A 21,313-nucleotide genomic window follows, 5' to 3' on the forward strand; every position below is an offset into this window, starting at 1 on the left:
AATTTCGTAATACATCTTCAGCATCTATCCTACATTCACAATATACAGCTTTTCTGTATCTACGACCTTTGGCTTACATTCGCAAATTACATCTTTTGTTTATGTCAACAAAATATAGATTATAATTACAATTAAAACCACTAGGTGGATGCTCAGTCAACTGGTTATAAGGCCGCGTCGTTATAAAACACTAAAGCAGTTCAATTACCGACGTTTCGACCGACTTGCTGCGATCCTCTTGAGGATAGTTATCTGCTCTGAAGAGGACAGCAGCAAGTCATTCAAGACATTGACAGTTTAGTTGCTTTAGTGTTTTATAGTGGAGCGGTCTAATACCCAAAATTATTTTAAAATGAGGTTGGCCATGGAAGCCTACGAACCTATATCAGTGCTCATATTGTCATTTAATATGAAACGCTTACTTAGTTTTGTGTTGGCATGATGGTACGTCAGACTAACATTCCATTATATTTTCTGAATACTAAGGATCTACTTCTAAAACGTAATCTACGTCTGAATCATCCGGTATGCTCATTAGACCAAAACTGTCCACAGACATCGATGCAAACTCGGAGAGTGGTTGTTATTGCATCATGGCCCTATTATACGTAGCTAGTGTTAACACTAAGGTATATCAGGTAAGACAAATCGTTATTTTCATTAGAAACGTACTGTTTGCAACTGCATGTATACGTGAGGAATAAAAAAGACACTTCTGATCCAATCGTCAACAAATTGTAATTGTTACATATCCAAAATAAGTTGCTATTTTAAATGAATATTTTTAGCAGATCATCTCATGGTAAACTAGGTGTAGTCACATATGAACTGTATCTAGTTTGCATATTACAAAACAGAGTGTGCAGACTTTTCCACACACACTGGTCAAAAGCAAGACATTAGTTTTCAGATATAAGTCAGAGTAATCTCATAAAGTCTTGCGTTCTAATAAACTCTACGTTTTGCACGCTCTTTGGTGTTCCAATTCTTTGATTGTTGTTTCACTGGCCGGCAGCTATTAAACACTTCAATTAGCGGAAACTATTTATCCAGCGAAACAGATTCATTAGTTAGTTACGAACTAGTAAAGAAACGCGCCTTTCTTATTGATCAAATTAAACTGCTCGCTGTCGGGGAAATACGAGGGCAGTTCAATAAGTAATGCAACACTTTTTTTTCTGAAACAGGGGTTGTTTTATTCAGCATTGAAATACACCAGGTTATTCCCCAATCTTTTAGCTACACAACACTATTTTTCAACGTAATCTCCATTCAATGCTACGGCCTTACGCCACCTTGAAATGAGGGCCTGTATGCCTGCACGGTACCATTCCACTGGTCGATGTCGGAGCCAACGTCGTACTGCATCAATAACTTCTTCATCATCCGCGTAGTGCGTCCCACGGATTGCGTCCTTCATTGGGCCAAACATATGGAAATCCGACGGTGCGAGATCGGGGCTGTAGGGTGCATGAGGAAGAACAGTCCACTGAAGTTTTGTGAGTTCCTCTCTGGTGCGAAGACTTGTGTGAGGTCTTGCGTTGTCATGAAGAAGGAGAAGTTCGTTCTGATTTTTGTGCCTACGAACACGCTGAAGTCGTTTCTTCAATTTCTGAAGAGTAGCACAATACACTTCAGAGTTGATCGTTTGACCATGGGGAAGGACATCGAACAGAATAACCCCTTCAGCGCCCCAGAAGACTGTAACCATGACTTTACCGGCTGAGGGTATGGCTTTAAACTTTTTCTTGGTAGGGGAGTGGGTGTGGCGCCACTCCATTGATTGCCGTTTTGTTTCAGGTTCGAAGTGATGAACCCATGTTTCATCGCCTGTAACAATCTTTGACAAGAAATTGTCACCCTCAGCCACATGACGAGCAGGCAATTCCACACAGATGGTTCTCCTTTGCTCTTTATGGTGTTCGGTTAGGCAACGAGGGACCCAGCGGGAACAAACCTTTGAATATCCCAACTGGTGAACAATTGTGACAGCACTACCAACAGAGATGTCAAGTAGAGCACTGAGTTGTTTGATGGCGATCCGTCAATCATCTCGAACGAGTGTGTTCGCACGCTCCGCCATTGCAGGAGTCACAGCTGTGCACGGCCAGCCCGCACGCGGGAGATCAGACAGTCTTGCTTGACCTTGCGGCGATGATGACACACGCTTTGCCCAACGACTCACCGAGCTTTTGTCCACTGCCAGATCACCGTAGACATTCTGCAAGCGCCTATGAATATCTGAGATGCCCTGGTTTTCCGCCAAAAGAAACTCGATCACTGCCCGTTGTTTGCAACGCACATCCGTTACAGACACCATTTTAACAGCTCCGTACAGCGCTGCCACCTGTCGGAAGTCAATGAAACTATACGAGACGAAGCGGGAATGTTTGAAAATATTCCACAAGAAATTTCCGGTTTTTTCAACCAAAATTGGCCGAGAAAAAAGATGTGTTGCATTACTTATTGAACTGCCCTCGTACTTTCTTGTTATTTTCGTCACATCAGACGTTAAATACGAGCCATTTTCTAGACCGCGTACCAGAAAGTTGAAGGAATCTATAAATCGAAATTTTATCTAGTAGAGATATATCACACCGTGATAGATTTAGTGAATGTTTTATACTTTTCCATGTTTGGCGCAATCATAGAAACATGAACTGGATTTATTTTCGCTGGTTTATTATGGTCGCCATTCTTCTTCTCGTTGGCTTAGGTTCACAACTATAAAATGAGTATCATAATTCATATGACTGTGCACCACAACAGACACCACAAAATTAGGTCTATAATATAAATTACAGCTTTCATGCGCAGCCTGCCTGTGAGATGACTATGATCTCTGTGACTCACATCAGTTTGCTTGAAGTATTCCTTGCAGATGTGGCAGGCTGCTGTTACTCATCACGCTTCTTAACATACAAGACTAATAATCGTGTGCTTGTTTTGCAACATATAATTTTTATGCTCTCAGCCATCAGAAACAGCTGTTTGCTAAACCATTCCATAATATCAGATGAAACTTAAAATATTCCTTACTGTAACTACAATCCACCTAGAATGCGATACTATACGGTTTGTGCACGTGAATTTTGTTACTAACTCCCGGCTGCAGCAATCATTTGATATTTGTATATATGACAAGCGGTAGCTGTAATTGCTTGTTATATGAGTCGAATTTTGTATACTGTTTCTCTACCTTGGCCATGGGGCTATGGACTTGTTTGAAATGCAAACAGTGATCTAAATGTGCACCCAGCTTCTCTTTAGAATGAAACTAGCACTAACAGCCCTTATATACATTTCTTTAATGTTTATAAGCAGTAATGCTACTGCGTGCTAGCCCCACAAGGTATTTTACGTAACAGAAACGGCACATTTTTGTGTTTTCAACAGGCAGCAATAAGAGATTCATATGTTTCTCATGATAATGAAATTTCAAGACGTATCGAGCAATCTCGTTAAACACTTTTTCCTTTGTGTTCTCTGTCCTTCCTACTGCCACCCACTAATGTTCAGAGTATTGAATACTACAGAAATTAACAGATGCTTTTTCATAGCTTTTCTCAAATATTTCGACAGGCTTCAGTTCAGTAGGAAAGTAAATGTTCACAAAGTGTAATGCATGTGTAATGCAGTTCACATGATGAATTTCGGGGCACAAACAAGCTGCAATTGACCACTTGAAACAATAATAATTATTATATTTCGAACCAATATCTAGCATGGCTTTTTTGTCTGCAATCACTTGTGGTAATTCTCTTTGATTTCCATATAAAACCCTTTTTCTTATGTTAATATCAATGCAAAGTTTCACAACTTCTTTTAATCCTCAACTGGAATCACTAACTTGTAAAGTTCCCTGGTATTTTTTGTTTTCTTCTTTAATAATTGGTCTATAATACTAGTTGAACGCCATTAATTGATGTCATCAAACAATGACAGAAAAATGTTGTGTTCATATAAATTTCACTAACCTGGCGTGACTTGTAAAGTAGGAAGTTAAGCAGAAGTGAGGCATTTATATGTTGTGGTCTAATGAGCACGTGAACACGGTTGCTTAAAACTGGCACATAAGTGGCAAAAGTTGAGATCATGAAGCCCATCGTGATTGGCTGTTACGCAAGCACGTATTCGAGTTTTAAAAGCAGTATGCACATAAATATATTCTAGAATATTATCGCCATTGTTAACACACTTTGCAGGTGGCTGACCCACTATTCATAATAGGCTATTTATCTACTTTACTAACGTGGTTCGGATTGCTGTTGCTGTGAATGATTGTAACATTCAAGTAGCACTTTCGCTCACTGTCCTTACAAAACAACTGTTATTTTTGTGTAAGTAGAGCTTAAAGATCATTAAATTTCAAGATTTGGTCGTATGATCGAAAACCCTCTGTTTTAGGGTGAAGGTCATGTGGCGTCACAGGACAGAACTAAGACGAAGCTATACGTGTGTTATAGGAGTGTAAGTCAAAGATACTGGCGTTTCATTGCATTTTTTCTGCAACTATTTTAGTTCGTTAGTAACGGAAAACGCATTTACAACTTTTAAATAACAACGGAAAAGAATTTTGTGAAGGCTGATAGTGAAACCCTCCGAAATTGGGTGCATTTATGGCCCCTTCCTTCTTCAAAAACAGTCCAGATTTTCATGTTCCTGAAATACGAAAAGTGGAAATTGCATTGCATGGTGACTGGGACAAAAATATTGTGACACAGCAATAACACCAAGAATTGTCTTAAAACTGAGAGAATGTGGAACCGGATTTTTTTTCTCGGACCATGCCGAAAAGGTTTTTCAGCGCAGCTTGTGAAAGCCTGCTCAATAAACCACAGTTGCTAAGCATCAAGAGAGTAAGGGTATGGAAGAGTTAAGTCCGAACAGAATGGCATTGCTGAAGCACACGGAAGTATCAAGACGAGCCCGTCGCTAGGTGTAAACATTACGAAACTGTTAGCCACCAAGAGTGTTATATTAAAACTTCCCTGTATAAGTGCGAGCGAGCTCATCGGAGAAAGTGCAGACCAAACTGCCCCCTTTACTCTCGTAACATTAGGTAAGAAACACTAAGGAGGAGGCAACAAAACATATCAGGGTACTGACAAAGTAGTGTAGACACCGAGAACGATTGGCTAAACAAATGTAGCAGAGCGTAAGACCATTGACAACTCGTAAAGAGCAGAACCAATTCGGTCATGATGGATGATGTCCAAAAGCAGAGTCTCTCCTCAGCCCCGTACATAGTCCACCTTGCCACCCTAGAGTCAGTTGGTCAGTAGGATCGATGGCAGTCATACCGTTCACGCTTGATTATCTGATTACTGAATTATAACATCTTGTGTATGAGATAGTTTCAGTACAGCCATACTCGTGCTACGTTTCGAGATCACCACCGATCAGTAGAAACAAATGATAGAAGCTAGCCTCCAACATCAGCAGCCACTGATTGGGTAGTACACAGGCCTGCTCTTCCTGTCTGGTGCACAAACCGCACTAAAATCAAGCATCGCTTGGGTCAGATGGCCTACCGCACTGGCGGTCACAATTGGAATACAGCACGACCTCATACACAGTTCGTCTGACGGGACAACATGGGGAGTGTCCTGGAACGGACAGAGGACTTCAGAATGGCATGTGAGACACAGCCTGCACATGCTATGGCGACCACCATCGCTGCTTACTAGAAGTCACCGGTCTGGACACAGGGCTGTTGCAGTGAACTATGGCAGTCTGAGCCAGCCACTGGGTTCACGAGATTCTTCGCTGGCTTGTTAAGTCACCAACCACCACGGAGGATACTCCGATGAAATGCGTACAGAGAAACAAATGATGTAATATTTATGATAGTGATGGAACCTGAAGAAATGAATTAAAATTTGTACCATCGTTGGAACGTGAACTTGGATCTCCTTGAATAGTATACAGGTACGCTAGCCATTACACCAGCACAGCGTTATAGCTAAAACAGTTGCAAAAAACTGCAATAGTCCAGTGCCCTCCCTAACGCAAACCTCAGTTCAGATTTTCAACTTATTTTCCCCTTCTTAGCTCATCACTACTGCCGCGACTCGCTGGTGTTGGTGCTATTCCAATACGGGACAGCCTTGGCAATAGTGACGAGCTAAGAAAGGGAAAATAAGCTGTAGATATGAACTGAAGTTTGCGTTACGGAGGGCACTGGACTACTGTCGTTCCTGCAGTTGTTCTACCTATAATGCTGTGGTAGAGTAATGGTTAACATACCTGCCTAGTAATCAAGGAGACCCAGTTTCAGGTTCCAGCTAGTGCACAACTTTTAATTTATTTCTTCAGCTTCCATCATTATCGTAGATGAAGATGAGACTCAAATGTCTCGAGAAAAATTTAATTTTATCAGACACATAGAATAATACACTCCTGGAAATTGAAATAAGAACACCGTGAATTCATTGTCCCAGGAAGGGGAAACTTTATTGACACATTCCTGGGGTCAGATACATCACATGATCACACTGACAGAACCACAGGCACATAGACACAGGCAACAGAGCATGCACAATGTCGGCACTAGTACAGTGTATATCCACCTTTCGCAGCAATGCAGGCTGCTATTCTCCCATGGAGACGATCGTAGAGATGCTGGATGTAGTCCTGTGGAACGGCTTGCCATGCCATTTCCACCTGGCGCCTCAGTTGGACCAGCGTTCGTGCTGGACGTGCAGACCGCATGAGACGACGCTTCATCCAGTCCCAAACATGCTCAATGGGGGACAGATCCGGTGATCTTACTGGCCAGGATAGTTGACTTACACCTTCTAGAGCACGTCGGGTGGCACGGGATACGTGCGGACGTGCATTGTCCTGTTGGAACAGCAAGTTCCCTTGCCGGTCTAGGAATGGTAGAACGATGGGTTCGATGACGGTTTGGATGTAGCGTGCACTATTCAGTGTCCCCTCGACGATCACCAGTGGTGTACGGCCAGTGTAGGAGATCGCTCCCCACACCATGATGCCGGGTGTTGGCCCTGTGTGCCTCGGTCGTATGCAGTCCTGATTGTGGCGCTCACCTGCACGGCGCCAAACACGCATACGACCATCATTGGCACCAAGGCAGAAGCGACTCTCATCGCTGAAGACGACACGTCTCCATTCGTCCCTCCATTCACGCCTGTCGCGACACCACTGGAGGCGGGCTGCACGATGTTGGGGCGTGAGCGGAAGACGGCCTAACGGTGAGCGGGACCGTAGCCCAGCTTCATGGAGACGGTTGCGAATGGTCCTCGCCGATACCCCAGGAGCAACAGTGTCCCTAATTTGCTGGGAAGTGGCGGTGCGGTCCCCTACGGCAGTGCGTAGGATCCTACGGTCTTGGCGTGCATCCGTGCGTCGCTGCGGTCCGGTCCCAGGTCGACGGGCACGTGCACCTTCCGCCGACCACTGGCGACAACATCGATGTACTGTGGAGACCTCACGCCCCACGTGTTGAGCAATTCGGCGGTACGTCCACCCGGCCTCCCGCATGCCCACTATACGCCCTCGCTCAAAGTCCGTCAACTGCACATACGGTTCACGTCCACGCTGTCGCGGCATGCTACCAGTGTTAAAGACTGCGATGGAGCTCCGTATGCCACGGCAAACTGGCTGACACTGACGGCGGTGGTGCACAAATGCTGCGCAGCTAGCGCCATTCGACGGCCAACACCGCGGTTCCTGGTGTGTCCGCTGCGCCGTGCGTGTAATCATTGCTTGTACAGCCCTCTCGCAGTGTCCGGAGCAAGTATGGTGGGTCTGACACACCGGTGTCAATGTGTTCTTTTTTCCATTTCCAGGAGTGTATTTAATTGTGTTTTATTGTGCCTAGAGGTATCTCGCCCTTCATCCTGGAAAAAAAAAATGGGTCATTTCACCCGAGAGTGGACGACTCCTAGATATCGGATGTCAGAAGAGCCTCCAGTCCAGGACCAATGCGACTTGGAGTCCGACAATTTCGGAACCACTTCCGGTCTGGCACACTATCTTCCACAACAGTCACACAGGATGGATCAGAAAAGGAAACATTGTTAATTGTTCTTAGAAGAACTGTATTTGTTGCCATGACACAGATAAGACTAGAAGACTGGAAAGTTGTTCTCTACTGGCCTAATCAGACGTCTGACTGACTTCAGTTTTCGTGTAATAGTTGGCAAGAATATATTGCTCCAACAACTGCAAAATTTGTAATTTAATGGGTCATAGTGCGCTGTGTGATAAATTTGTAGTTTCGACTTGTGCTACATGTAGAAGATAATGGACACAAAGAGATTGTTCAGATTGTTGTTGGACGATGAATAACTGTAATTGTTTCGATTAATAACTGTATTTACTGAGCTAGTGTTCTGAAGTGATTCTAGTTTGTTTGTGTACTGAAAAAAGAAAACAAAAGGGAAATTTAAATTGCACAAACATGACATAGACACAGTCAGCTATAGCTCACATCATGTTGGAAGGAGGTCCTGTTTTCAGCTGTTCTGTGCGTCCCCCACCATTAACTGCTAGCAGCCAATAAGATTCATTCTCTTTCCGAGCGGCTAACCGCGAGTTACAAACTGGACTGCGAGCATCTCTCACCCACGTGCAGCGCTGTTGCCGTATTTTGTTACAATGCAGTTTCGTTCACACAGCGACGAATTATTCATTCAGAAGTCGATGTTACTTTCATGTAGCAGTATAGCTGTGAATGTGTATATGTAAACGTTTAAGTATGGTTTCCAAATGAATATGTCAGGAGACAGCAATAAACGTGAAGTTCCTCACAAGCAACTTTAATAAACTTGTGTGTCTATGGAGTATCGTCTTAGTTGTGCGACTGGGCTTGTCACTACCAATCAGAAAGGTAATCGACGGGAAACCATCGAATAAAAGATTTAGGTGAGAATCTGAGCAGCCCTCTTAGACTGTAAGCTGATAATGCTATGATTTACCGTCTTATAAGGTCATATGAGATTTAAAAAAATTTAAAAACTACTTAGACAAGATATCTGTATGGTGAGGAAAGTAGGAATTGACTCTAAATAATGCAGTCATCAGCATGATTACTAAAAGGAATCCGCTAAATTCGGTTTACAGGATAAAACATACGTTTCTAAAGGCTGTAAATTCACCTAAACACTTAGGGACTACAATTACGAATAACTTAAAATGCAACTATCACACGGATAACGTCGTGTTGAAAGCAAACTAAAGACTTCGATTTGTTGGTTGAGATTTTAGAAAATGCAACTGGTCCTCTAAAGAGACTACTTACACTATTCTTTTCCGCCTTCTGGAGTATTGCTACCAGGTGTGGGATCCACAGCAGATAGAATTTATCGAAAAACTTCAAAGAAGGGCAGTTCGTTTTGTATTTTAACGAAATAGGGGAGAGACTGCCACGGATGTGATGCGCGAATTGGGGTGGCAGTCATCAATCGCGTTTTTCGATGTGGCACGATTTTCTCATGAAATTTAAGTCGCCAACTTTCTCCTCAGAGTCTGAAAATACTTTGTTGGCGCCCACCTACATAGGGAGGAATGTTCATCATAATAAAATAAGAGAAATTAGAGGTCGCAAGGAAAGGTAAAAGCGTTCATGTTTCCTGTGCGCTGTTTGAGAGGAGAACGGTAGAGAATCAGCTTGAAGATGCTTGTATGAATGTGAATTGTGAATTGCAGAGTAATCATGTAGATGTAGATGTTCACAAGCAGTCGAGGAGGTTTACGTCCCGCATTTATAACTTCTTCAAACCTGAATCTGAAACCCGTACTTCTTCTATTTTTGACTTTTTCAAGACTCAAGAACGAACCGCAGTAGCACGTGCCGGCAAGAAAACTGTACAGAGAATAGTACACAATAGTATCGGAGCTGTGAAGAGAACAGTAAACAAAGGCGTCGGAGGAGTTGTAGAAAACTCAGGAAATTTTGTTTTCTTGTCGCCTGAAAATCATCGAACTCACAAGAAACCTGTAACACAAGTAGATGGTTTTGCCAACGATGTTTTAAAGCACTCCGTTTTTGAAATGTCTATAAGAAGGGAATAATCAACATCACAAAAACCTGTTACAATTATGCCTTAGCAAAATTGGCTTCAAAGGTATCACTTCATCAATGTAAGAAATCATAAGATACGTTGGTTTTAAACATGTTAAGAAGAGAGTTATTAATTGAAAGAAGTGACATAGAAGTAGCACGAAGCACGTCTGTTATAAAGATGCACGATACAAGAGGAGGAGGTAGTTCTACAGTGTATTACCTTGAGGAAACATGGGTGAATCAGATTCATTCCATCAATACCTGTTGGAAAATGAGTGATGGTACTGACGGTTTTAAAGTTCCCGTACGAAAAGGTTCTCGGTTCCTTATTCTGCATGCTGGCTCTTCTTCTGATTTGGTTCCTGAGCGTAAATTTGTATTTAGATGTAAGAAAAACAGAAGTAACTACCATTCGAAAATGAACGCTGTCACTTTCAATAAGTGATTCACTGAACAATTCTTGCCATACCTAGCTGGGAGTCGGTCACCGTAATTACCGTGCCAGTTATCATTCAGCTGTTACAGAGAAATATCCAGGAAAGGGGATATTGTGCTCTGGCTGAAAAATAAAAATATTCTGGACAATATAAGCCAGACTCGTGCTGAACTCTTGGAGTCGTTAATTTATAAAAGCCACACGACAGAACGTACAAATTCGACTTCCTTGCATGTGAATGTGGTTACACAGTTTTGCGTTATTACTGTCAGTATAATCCGATAGAATTAATTTGCACACAATTTACAAGCTATGTGGGGGAAAAAATTCAACATAACAGACACTGGAAGGCTTTTGCTTGAAGCAATAGACAACTTCCCCCTTCAGCGTGAGCACACTATATTTGTCACGCTGAAAAGTTTCAAAAATAAGACTCTCACAGGGAGTTGAAAATGGATAAAAGCCTTGAACGTATCATCCTGAGTTTACAGTCAGATGGTTCGGACATGGACTCAGATAGTAGAAGGTATTACGGTGTACACTTTGAAGCAAAATAATGATCTTTCTTGGTTTTAAAGACGCATGGCTTGAAAACGTTTTTGTCAGTATATCAATTGTATATACTGTACATGAGAACTTCCTACCTTTTATTGGTTAGGAATATGTGGCCTGTGAAGTATTCAGACTATAGAGTTCAACACATTGCCCAAGGAGAAGCTAAGCTTTTCCCAGCCTCTTGTGTTACTTGCGAGAATGCGGATGGATAAATTCGTCCAAAACTGCAGTATTTCGACACGTAAACCCCTGTCATTTTCAAGGCACGAATTGGAAAATGCCTTAAAATGAAAGGGAGGGTTACTTGTGGAGATATCGATGGTTTTCGGCGTTATCGGTCAGCATTCCTTCGAGTTATTCACAGAAGATGGCTAATTGTTAACATGTTCAATGGATCGTAAATTTGTTCTTCCACTGTAGTGTCGAACGAATTAGTTTAAACTCATAATGCCTGCTGACACCAAAAAATATGATACGCTGACAATTTTTACGATAGTCTAGTGATTTCCACCAGTAATTCTTTTTTTACGCATAGTGGTTTAGACTGAACAGCAGTGACGCACACCCATACATACGTGCATTACACACGTTTAAAAACTTATATAGAGTAGAGGCAGTTGTCAAACAAATATAATGATTTCGGTTTGAGTTTGAAGTTTATTTTATCATGTATTACATTTTTATTTATAACACAGTCCAAAGCTCAATAAATGGCAATTATTGCAGCTACTTTAGATGGTCTTGTCATTAGACAATCGTCGTTTTGTGAAAAATTGCTCTTGACGTCTTCACAAAGCTGTATCATGTGTTCCCGCCTTCCGACATCACACGTACAATTGCTGTGGAACAGTGGGCACAAGCTCAAGATTCAAAAGAAAGATTTCTCTCATGTAGACGAATGATCGACATGGGTTTTAAAATGTATTATCCCCTCATAGATTTGAACGTATAATAAGGTGTAGCCAACGCAAATGAACATGATTGTTGTCCGCAGCAACACAGCTCAGCAACACGGATATCATTGGCCCGCTCTCTGCTCCACGCCTCCCTACCTCTCCGCCTCTATGCGCGGAAGCGCCTTATTATGTGAAACAGGCTATAGTAGCAGTACTGCAATAACCACTCTTATGGATCCAGTTTCCAAATTGTCAGCGGATAGTGAACAACACAAAGCGCTTAATGAACAACTAAGTCAGCAGTAACAAGTTTTGTTTTTAGAGCAGCTGCCACAACCAGATTTGAATGAAGTTAAATGTGTAGTGAATGTTTCGCTTTCGGCAGTAAATTTTTCAGTCGCGAATCTCATAACCCCCTTCTCCTGGAAAATGTCAGAGGGCATTACTCTGTTTATACATATTAGTCATGGCTGAGTTAAGTGCCTAGTCTGATGAAACATCTTTGAGGATGACCAAGTTACCTATCACAGGGGAGGCGAAGACACATATCTCATATCATGATGTTCTTAATAAGATATCCAGATTTGGAGAACTAGCAGAGGGGTTACGGCAAAGGTGCAGAAAACAAAACAGGGTAGGCTTTTTTTCGGCAGAAACTCAATACATTAAAACAGAAAGCAAACGAAACAGCGGAATCGTTTTCTGACAGACTACACAAGGGAAATGCACAGACGTACGAGGTGACACAAAACGAGGTGGATAGTGTCACGCTCAAAGAAGCAGACAATAGGAATAAAATGTGTTCCTAACATGGATTCCCCCAGATTTTTCACTGCAGGGGAGAATGGAAAACCCTAAGGATTTAACCGCAGAACTTTTCATAGGAAACAGATAGTGCAACAAAAATGTGAGGTGAACGAAAGATATTTACGCCTGGGAAGGAATGTTACTGTTGCAGCTAGCAGGGGAATCTGTAGGCACTATGTTGCCAACAAAGATGCTATAATATCCAACACTTTGGTAATTAGGTGTAGCCTTGCGAATCTAGAAAGCAGGGCAAATATAATGGGACGCATTCCGAATGAGCCGTAGTACTGTAAAAATGTATGCAGAGACGAATTGCTGGTTGAGAGCCTGGATGAATAAAAAGAAGTACAGATTTATAGTGGATACTGAGGCACACGTATCAGTTGCAAGTCTGTACCTCATGGATAAGATGAGACTGAAAACTTCGAGATACAGGTTTTATGCAATAGGGGATAACAGTACACACAACTCAAATTTAAGGTAGAAACAAGTTTTCGTGACAAAATGCAAGTGTTACCAACAGCAGGGCAGGAATTTTCTGCAATAATTGGATTAGAATTTCTGGTTGGGCATGATGCTAAAATCAATCTTTAACAGTAAACAGTCGAACTCAACAGGAATTCGTTTTTGATGGGTACAACAGTTGCAATTGTTTCTATGTCACAACATACGCCCATTGCTAAGGTAGTATCCAATAAAGCATGTACAATGATATTAAAGGTTGTCTCACATACCAAAGTACCAGCAAATACAAGAAAGCTAATTTGGGTTTCAGTAGACCTTGATGAAGCACAGAAAGCTTTATGTTTTATAAATCCACTGCCCAGAAATGACATTTTAAATGTATAGCATCGTTTCATATGAAGAAGTATGGCACATTCTAGGGACACAAAGGGCCAAGTTATAGTGGCAACGAAACTGCATAATTTCTAAATTCACGAAGTTAGCCTTCTGAAGGAGTTGGTAATTGCTACAATTGGTGAAGAATACATCGACAGGTCAATGATAGAGGACAATGTCAAGCAAACTGTCAGCACATCCGCAAGACTCTGTAAAGTCAGACATTTAGAGGGTAACAATTAGTCAGTCACAGATTCATTGTTACTTCAGTAAAAAGATTTATTTTATTCAGAGGGTCTAATACCAGCCGTACCCATACGCAGCATCAGTTTCCAGCAGCAAATCATACACCAGTATACTGAAAGTGATTCGGGTTGCCAAAGCATCTCCAGCCATTGATAGAATAGCTCATAGATCAGCAAGTTGCAGAAGGTAAGAACATTAATTTTACACAAGAAGTCACCTGACAGATTTAGGGGATATCGATTCGGCAGTGACACAGATTTTAAGTCCTGTGAAGTTTAAAAGCAAAAAAATGCGTGGTCTATTTGGATTACAATATGGTTTTTGCTAAAGATCTATATGAAGACATGAAATGCTGAAAGGGAGTATTTGATGGATCAAGAACAGCTCGTCTCATGCTGCACATAACAAATGTCATTTTGCTTGTTCACAAATTCATAACTTTGGGCATATTATTAGCCAAGATGGAATGATGACAGATCCTCATCTCACTTCAGATGTGTGTAATTTGCGCTTCCAGCTACACTCATTCCTGGAATTAGCAAATTAATACCAAAAATTCGTCAAAGAGCTTGCAGAAATTCCACAGCCATTGACATTAAAACCAATGCATTCATTCCTTGGATTAGCAAATTATAACCGAATATTCGTCAAAGCATTAGCAGAAACTGCTATTGACTAGGAGTTACATATCAAAGTGCATCAGAGTGTCAGACAGCATTTCAAGATTTAAAAAGATATTAACTTTAGATCTAGTATTAATTTTTCCTGATTTTACCAAAGAATTTATACTACCATGTGACACAAACAATACTGCCTCAGGACCAATTTTAAGTCAAAATGTAGATGGTCAGGAGCATCCAGTAACATACGCATATTGTTAGCTATATAATGCTGAGGGGAACAATCTGAATACAGAAAACGAGATGCTCTCTTTAATATATCATATTTCGTATTTCTGTGTTATCTATAGCCGACTGCTGTGGCCGAGCGGTTCTAGGCACTTCAGTCTGGAACCGCGCTGCTGCTGCCATTGCATGTTCGAATCCTGCCTTGGGCATGGATGTGTGTGATGTCCTTAGGTTAGCTAGGTTTAAATAGTTCTAAGTCTAGGGGACTGATGACCTCAAATGTTAAGTCCCATAGTGCTTAGAGCCATTTGAACCGTTTTTATTGTTATTCATATGTTTGTAAATTTAAAGTAACTACAGATTACACGTCCTTGAATTGGTTACTAGGACTAAAAGACTATGAAGTCGACTAACAAGATGGGCACTAAAATTAAATGAGTTTCAATATGAAGCAATTCACAAGCCTGGTGTTAATCATACAAATGCAGACAAACATAGTAGGAAGATTGTGGTGTTGCAAGTATCTGGATTAAGTTTGATGGACTGGAAGAAGGCACAAGCAATGGACAAGGAATGCCAGTTGTGCAACAAACTGCCACAATTTCTTATGCATAAAGCTTCACTGTGTAGATCAACAAAGCACAGACCACACATCATCATTCTGGCAGCACTCCAAACCAGTGTTACAACAAGTACATGACCATGTACTTTTGTGGTGTGAGGGGAAAAATGGCTGCTGGCAGGCGGATTGCAGCAAGATTTTGGTGGAGAAGACAATGTCTTGATCTGGAGAAATATGTTAGAAACCGTTTCTCATGCTCAACAAACAAATTTAAATTAGCAAAAGGTACAACCCAAGGGATGTTACCAGAATCATAAAAACCATTTCAGATGGTTGGAATTGATATGTTAGGACTGTTCAGTATAAGTTTAACAGGAATAAGTATGTGCTGCCAATGAGGAATCATCATTCAAGACACCTATTAATGATGGCCATACCAGATCGAAAAAGCGATCACTGTAGCCAAGGCATGGTCAACAAATAGGTTTTTAAATTTGGAGTACCAGAAACTATACTTGCACATCAAAGAACTACTTTTATGTTTTATCATTGAAGCAGTTATGTCACTTATTGAAACTGAAGAAGTTGCTTACTAGACCATTCAACCTATAAGCAAATAGTCATACGAGTGAGTTCACCATACCATAGTCAAAATCTTAAGTCATTATGTGAATACTTACAGTAGCATATGTATTTAAGTTATATGGTGAGTGCATATAACTCCAAAATCCACACAGGAACATGTCTTTTGCCATATGAAGTAGCATATGGGCGAAAGATGCCTTCACCTTTTGACAGATCAAGCCAAAAGTTGGTATAAAGGGTGAACATGTAAGGCCATTTGTGAAAACATTTTTAAAAAATATGGCAATGGGTAGAATATGCTAATGCAAAAGGATTAGAGTTTTTGTGCAGGGTATGAGTAAGTTACATCAGTAAAAAATAGGACCGTAGGACCTACTGGTGAATCCTTATAACGAACAGAGTAAAACTAAGGAATTCCTGTCAAAGTTTTGAGGACCATATCACGCAGTGAACATGAATTCACCACTCAATGTCAAGTTGCAGCTGCCAGTGAGAAAATCGATAGTATACATTAGTTGGATAAAATCCTTTAAGAATACCCCTGATGCATTGCTGCAAGTACCGTCACATTACTGCAGAAGATGAAGTTAGCACACAGTACAAAAGTAATACAGAATGTACCACATGTACCTAGGTTAAACATTGTAGTAACAATATACTGTTGATTAATGTTGTGTTGGGTGACCTACGTTAATGTCATTTTATTTAGTTTGCTGTAATATCTGTAGTTTTTTTGTAGAATAAAACTTAATCCTAATTCCTTTCTCCTAGGTGGTGTCGAAAATGGTGGGAAAATTTTTATCATGGAAATAGTACTTTTACAAGCATGTGAATCGGACGCAATAACAACCCAGCATTGTGAAATGAAATCTTATTCTCATGGCACCCAGATGTGCCTTTCACAAGCCATAAGAGGGTTCAGGCTCAAACTTGTGAATTGTTACTTGTTCTGGAGCAAGGGGAAAAAGATGTTGGGTCAACAAGTGATCTTAGCATTGCAGTAAGGAGTTAGTCACCACTTGTCCAGCTCAGGTGGTATGCACCGACAAATGAAAGTCAGTTATTCCTAGGAAACATGGAAGCACCAAATTGCAAAGGGTAGTATCTATGGCACATCCACACTTTCAGTGGGTTGGCAGTCATTAGATCTATTCCATGTTCCCAGTGGAAACAGTAATACTAAACTGGCACAGCAACAAAAAAATTACAGGGATGGCAAAACTAGAGTCAAGACAGGGTAATTATTAGTTAATGGAACCAAATGTGATATAGCTGGAATTCAGTTTCACCTTCCTGCTGCAATTACAGGTAGCACGATGATTACAGGAACTCAACCAGTGTTGTACTAGCTGGAGAACCCTTTAAGTTTGTTATCCATACAAAACCAAACCTTGCTGAACACTATCTTGGATCCCACTTTACTATAGGCAGTGTATGAGATAATCATTTGAAAGAAAGGACAAATTTCGTAGATCAGATGTTACAGCATGAACAGAAATAAAAAGAGAAACGAAATTTCATTACGACTACTGTGTCAACCACTATTGTTATCAGTATACTAGCATTTATTTGTGCACTTTCTTTTTGTCGAAGAAGAAAAACCACTCAATCAAAAGACGCAGCGGTTCACTAAGTTCCTGAGGATTTCAAGAACCCACAAAGTTTGAAAAGCAAACTAGGAAAAATAAACAGGGTGGTCCACGAATGTGACCGGGCCAAATATCTCACGAAATAAGCGTCAAACGATAAATCTATAAAGAACTAAACTTGTCTAGCTTGAAGGGGGAACCAGATGGCGCTATGGTTGGCCCGCTAGATAGCGCTGCCATAGGTCAAACGGATATCAACTGCGTTATTGAAATTGGAACCCCCGTTTTTTATTACATTTTCGCGTAGGTCGTAAAGAAATAAAATGTTTTAGTTGCACCACTTTTTTCGCTTTGTGATAGATGGTACTGTAATACTCACAAACATATAGCTCACAATTTTAAACGAACAGTTGGTAACAGGTAGGTTCTTTAAATTAAAATACAGAACGTAGTTACGTTTCAACATTTTATTTCGGTTGTTCCGATGTAATACATGTACATTCGTGAACGTATCATTTCTGAGAACCCATGCTGTTACAGCGTGATTACCTGTAAATACCACATTAATCCAATAAATGCTCAAAATGATGTCCGTCAACCTGAGTGCATTTGGTAATACGTGTAACGACATTCCTCTCAACAGCGAGTAGTTCGCCTTCATAATGTTCGCACATGCATTGACAATGCGCTGACGCATGTTGTCAGGCGTTGTCGGTGGATCACGATAGCAAACATCCTTCAAGTTTACCCACAGAAAGAAATCCGGAGACGTCATATCCGGTGAACGTCCGGATCATGGTATGGTACATCGACGACCAATCCACCTGTCATGAAATATGCTATTCAATACCGCTTCAACCGCACGCGAGCTACGTGCCGGACACCCATTATGTTGGAAGTACATCGCCATTCTGTCATGCAGTGAAATATCCTGTAGAAACATCGGTAGAACATTACGTAGGAAATCAGCATACATTGCACCATTTAGATTGCCATCGTTAAAATGGGGGCCAATTTTCCTTCCTCCCATAATACCGAACCTTACATTAACCCGCCAAGGTCGCTGATGTTCCACTTGTCGCAGCCATCATGGATTTTCCGTTGCCCAATAGTGCATATTATGCCGGTTTACGTTACCGCTGTTGGTGAATGACGCTTCGTCCCTAAATAGAACGCGTGCAAAAAATTTGTCATCGTCCCGCAATTTTCCTTGTGCCCAGTGGCAGAACTGTACACGACGTTCAAAGTCGTCGCCATGTAATTCCTGGTGCATAGAAATATGATACGGGTGCCATCGATGTTGATGTATCATTCTCAACGACGACGTTTTTGAGATCCCGATTCTCGCGCAATTTGTCTGCTACTGATGAGCGGATTAGTCGCGACAGCAGCTAAAACACCTACTTGGGCATCATCATTTGTTGCAGGTCGTGGTTGGCGTTTCACATGTGGCTGAACACTTCCTGTTTCCTTAAATAACGTAACTATCCGGCGAACGGTCCGGACACTTGGATGATGTCGTCCAGGATACCGAGCAGCATACGTAGCACACGCCCGTTGGGCATTTTGATCACAATAGCCATACATCAACACGGTATCGACCTTTTCCGCAATTGGTAAACTGTCCATTTTAACATGGGTAATGCATCACGAAACAATTACTGTCCTCACTGGCGAAATGTTACGTGATACCACGTACCTATACGTTTGTGAGTATTACAGCTCCATCTACCACGAAGCGAAACAAGTGGTTCAACTAAAACATTCATATTTCTTTACGTACTACACGAATATGTAATAAAAATGGGGGTTTCTATTAAAAAAAAAACGCAGTTGATATCCGTTTGACCTATGGCAGCGTCATCTAGCCCACCAACCATAGCGCCATCTGGTTTCGCCCTTCAAGCTAGACGAGTTTCGTTCTTTGTAGTTTTTTCGTTTCACGCTTATTTCGTGAGATAGTTGGCCCAGTCACTATCAATGGACCACCCTGTATTTAAAGAGGATTAATTGTTTTGTGGTAAAAAGGAAAAAGGTGCAGAGCAAAAATTATATAACACTGATCACAACTTGACTGAGAAAGACTAAAATATTAGACTAATTTTATTAAAATGGAATGGAGTGTTAACCATAACGAAATTAATAAAATCGGAGAGTGAAATTTTCTAAGTCTGGACAGAATGGCATTTCTCAAGCATGGAAGTACTGACACGAGCCATCTGCTAGACATGGTTTATGAGTCACCAAGAATGTGCCTGAAGAGATGATCATCTGTCCATAGTCACGGCTTATAGAAGCCAGACTCTAGTTCTAGCTGCCACTGAAGAGTAGTCCAGGGGCCTACCAACATTGTTCCTGGCTGGGACACAAGCTGCACTTAACTCCAGCGTCGCTTGGTCAGATGACCCACCAAACCAGGACCAGGGTCAGCATTGAACACGATGTTAAGGCATTCGACACTGCAGCCAACCTGATGAGACAACATCACCTGGGAGGGATGCAGTACTTCCAGAATGGCGTGTGAGAGACAACACACACGCGCTGTGGTCATCAGCATCACTGCTCAGAGCTACCGACAGGGCTTGCCTTCCATACCACGGATGGCAACTCACATACTAGAAGTCTCCATCCTGGCCATCGGATTGATACAGTGAACTTGGCAGCGTGAGCCATCTGCTGGGTTCAACAGATTCTTCATCGGCTTACTTAGCAACTAGCCCCTGCCGATGATACAGCAACAAGTTGTAGTCAGAGGAGTAAATAAAATAATACTTAATTTTTTTAACTGCGTCTGAGGACACCACACATTTTCCTCGCTCTTCATCCTGGCAAAACAGGAGGGGTTCCCAGCCTGCGAGTGTGTGATCCCTACACAGTGGAAACTTTTTCCTTCAGACGATAATTCGAATTGTTAATTTCTGTGGTTGTTACCAGAACTACTGCTGGTTTCTCCATTTTAAGATTTTTTGACAGCGCAAAAACACTCATCGGGAACTGCAGAGCATCATAGTGTTTACTTTCAACAGCTTTACATATAGCATTTCTTCGTTCCTCGAGATCATTAATTTAAACTACTGGATAATCTATACATATTATAAAAATGGATGCATACTGTTGTGTCTATCCAAGACAGCCTAGACACAATGAGAGGAAGCCGAAAGGCACGCGCTTAAACTCACGCAGGCAGGCGTGAGGTCTGAAACAGGATACGTAATGAATGCTATAAAGAAAAGTACGTAGCTTCTGGAATACTTAACTTTAATCCACATTTGTAGAACATCGCTCTTGTACAGATATAATCTCCATTTTCACTATACACTGGTAATGACGCCTTGCTAGGTCGTAGCAAATGTAGCTGAAGGCTATGCTAACTATCGTCTCGGCAAATGAGAGCGTATCGGTCAGTAATCCATACCTGGCAAAGTCGGCTGTACAACTGGGGCGAGTGCCAGGACGTCTCTCTAGACATGCCGTGTGGTGGCGCTCGGTCTGCTATCACTGACAGTGGCGACACGCGGGTCCGACGTATACTACTGGACCGCGGCCGATTTAAAGGCTACCACCTAGCAAGTGTGGTGTCTGGCGGTGACACCACACATACTGCCAAGACAAAAGTCGTGAGATACCTCCTAATATCGTTTAGGACATCATTTTTCCTCGCATAGTGCTGCTACTTCACGTCACATGGACTCAACAAGTCATTGGAAGTCCCCTGCAGAAATGTTGAACTATAATTGCAAAATTGTTGCCGGACTTTATGCACCAACTGACCTCTCGATTATGTACCATAAATGTTCGATGGGATTCATGACAGGCGATCTGCGTGACAGAATCATTCGCTCCAAATGTCCAGAATGTTCTTCTACTCAATCGCGAACAGCTGTTGCTCCGTGACATGACATCGTTGTTTGGTATC

This window comes from Schistocerca nitens, chromosome 1 (genome assembly GCF_023898315.1).
Source record: "Schistocerca nitens isolate TAMUIC-IGC-003100 chromosome 1, iqSchNite1.1, whole genome shotgun sequence".
NCBI lineage: Eukaryota > Metazoa > Arthropoda > Insecta > Orthoptera > Acrididae > Schistocerca > Schistocerca nitens.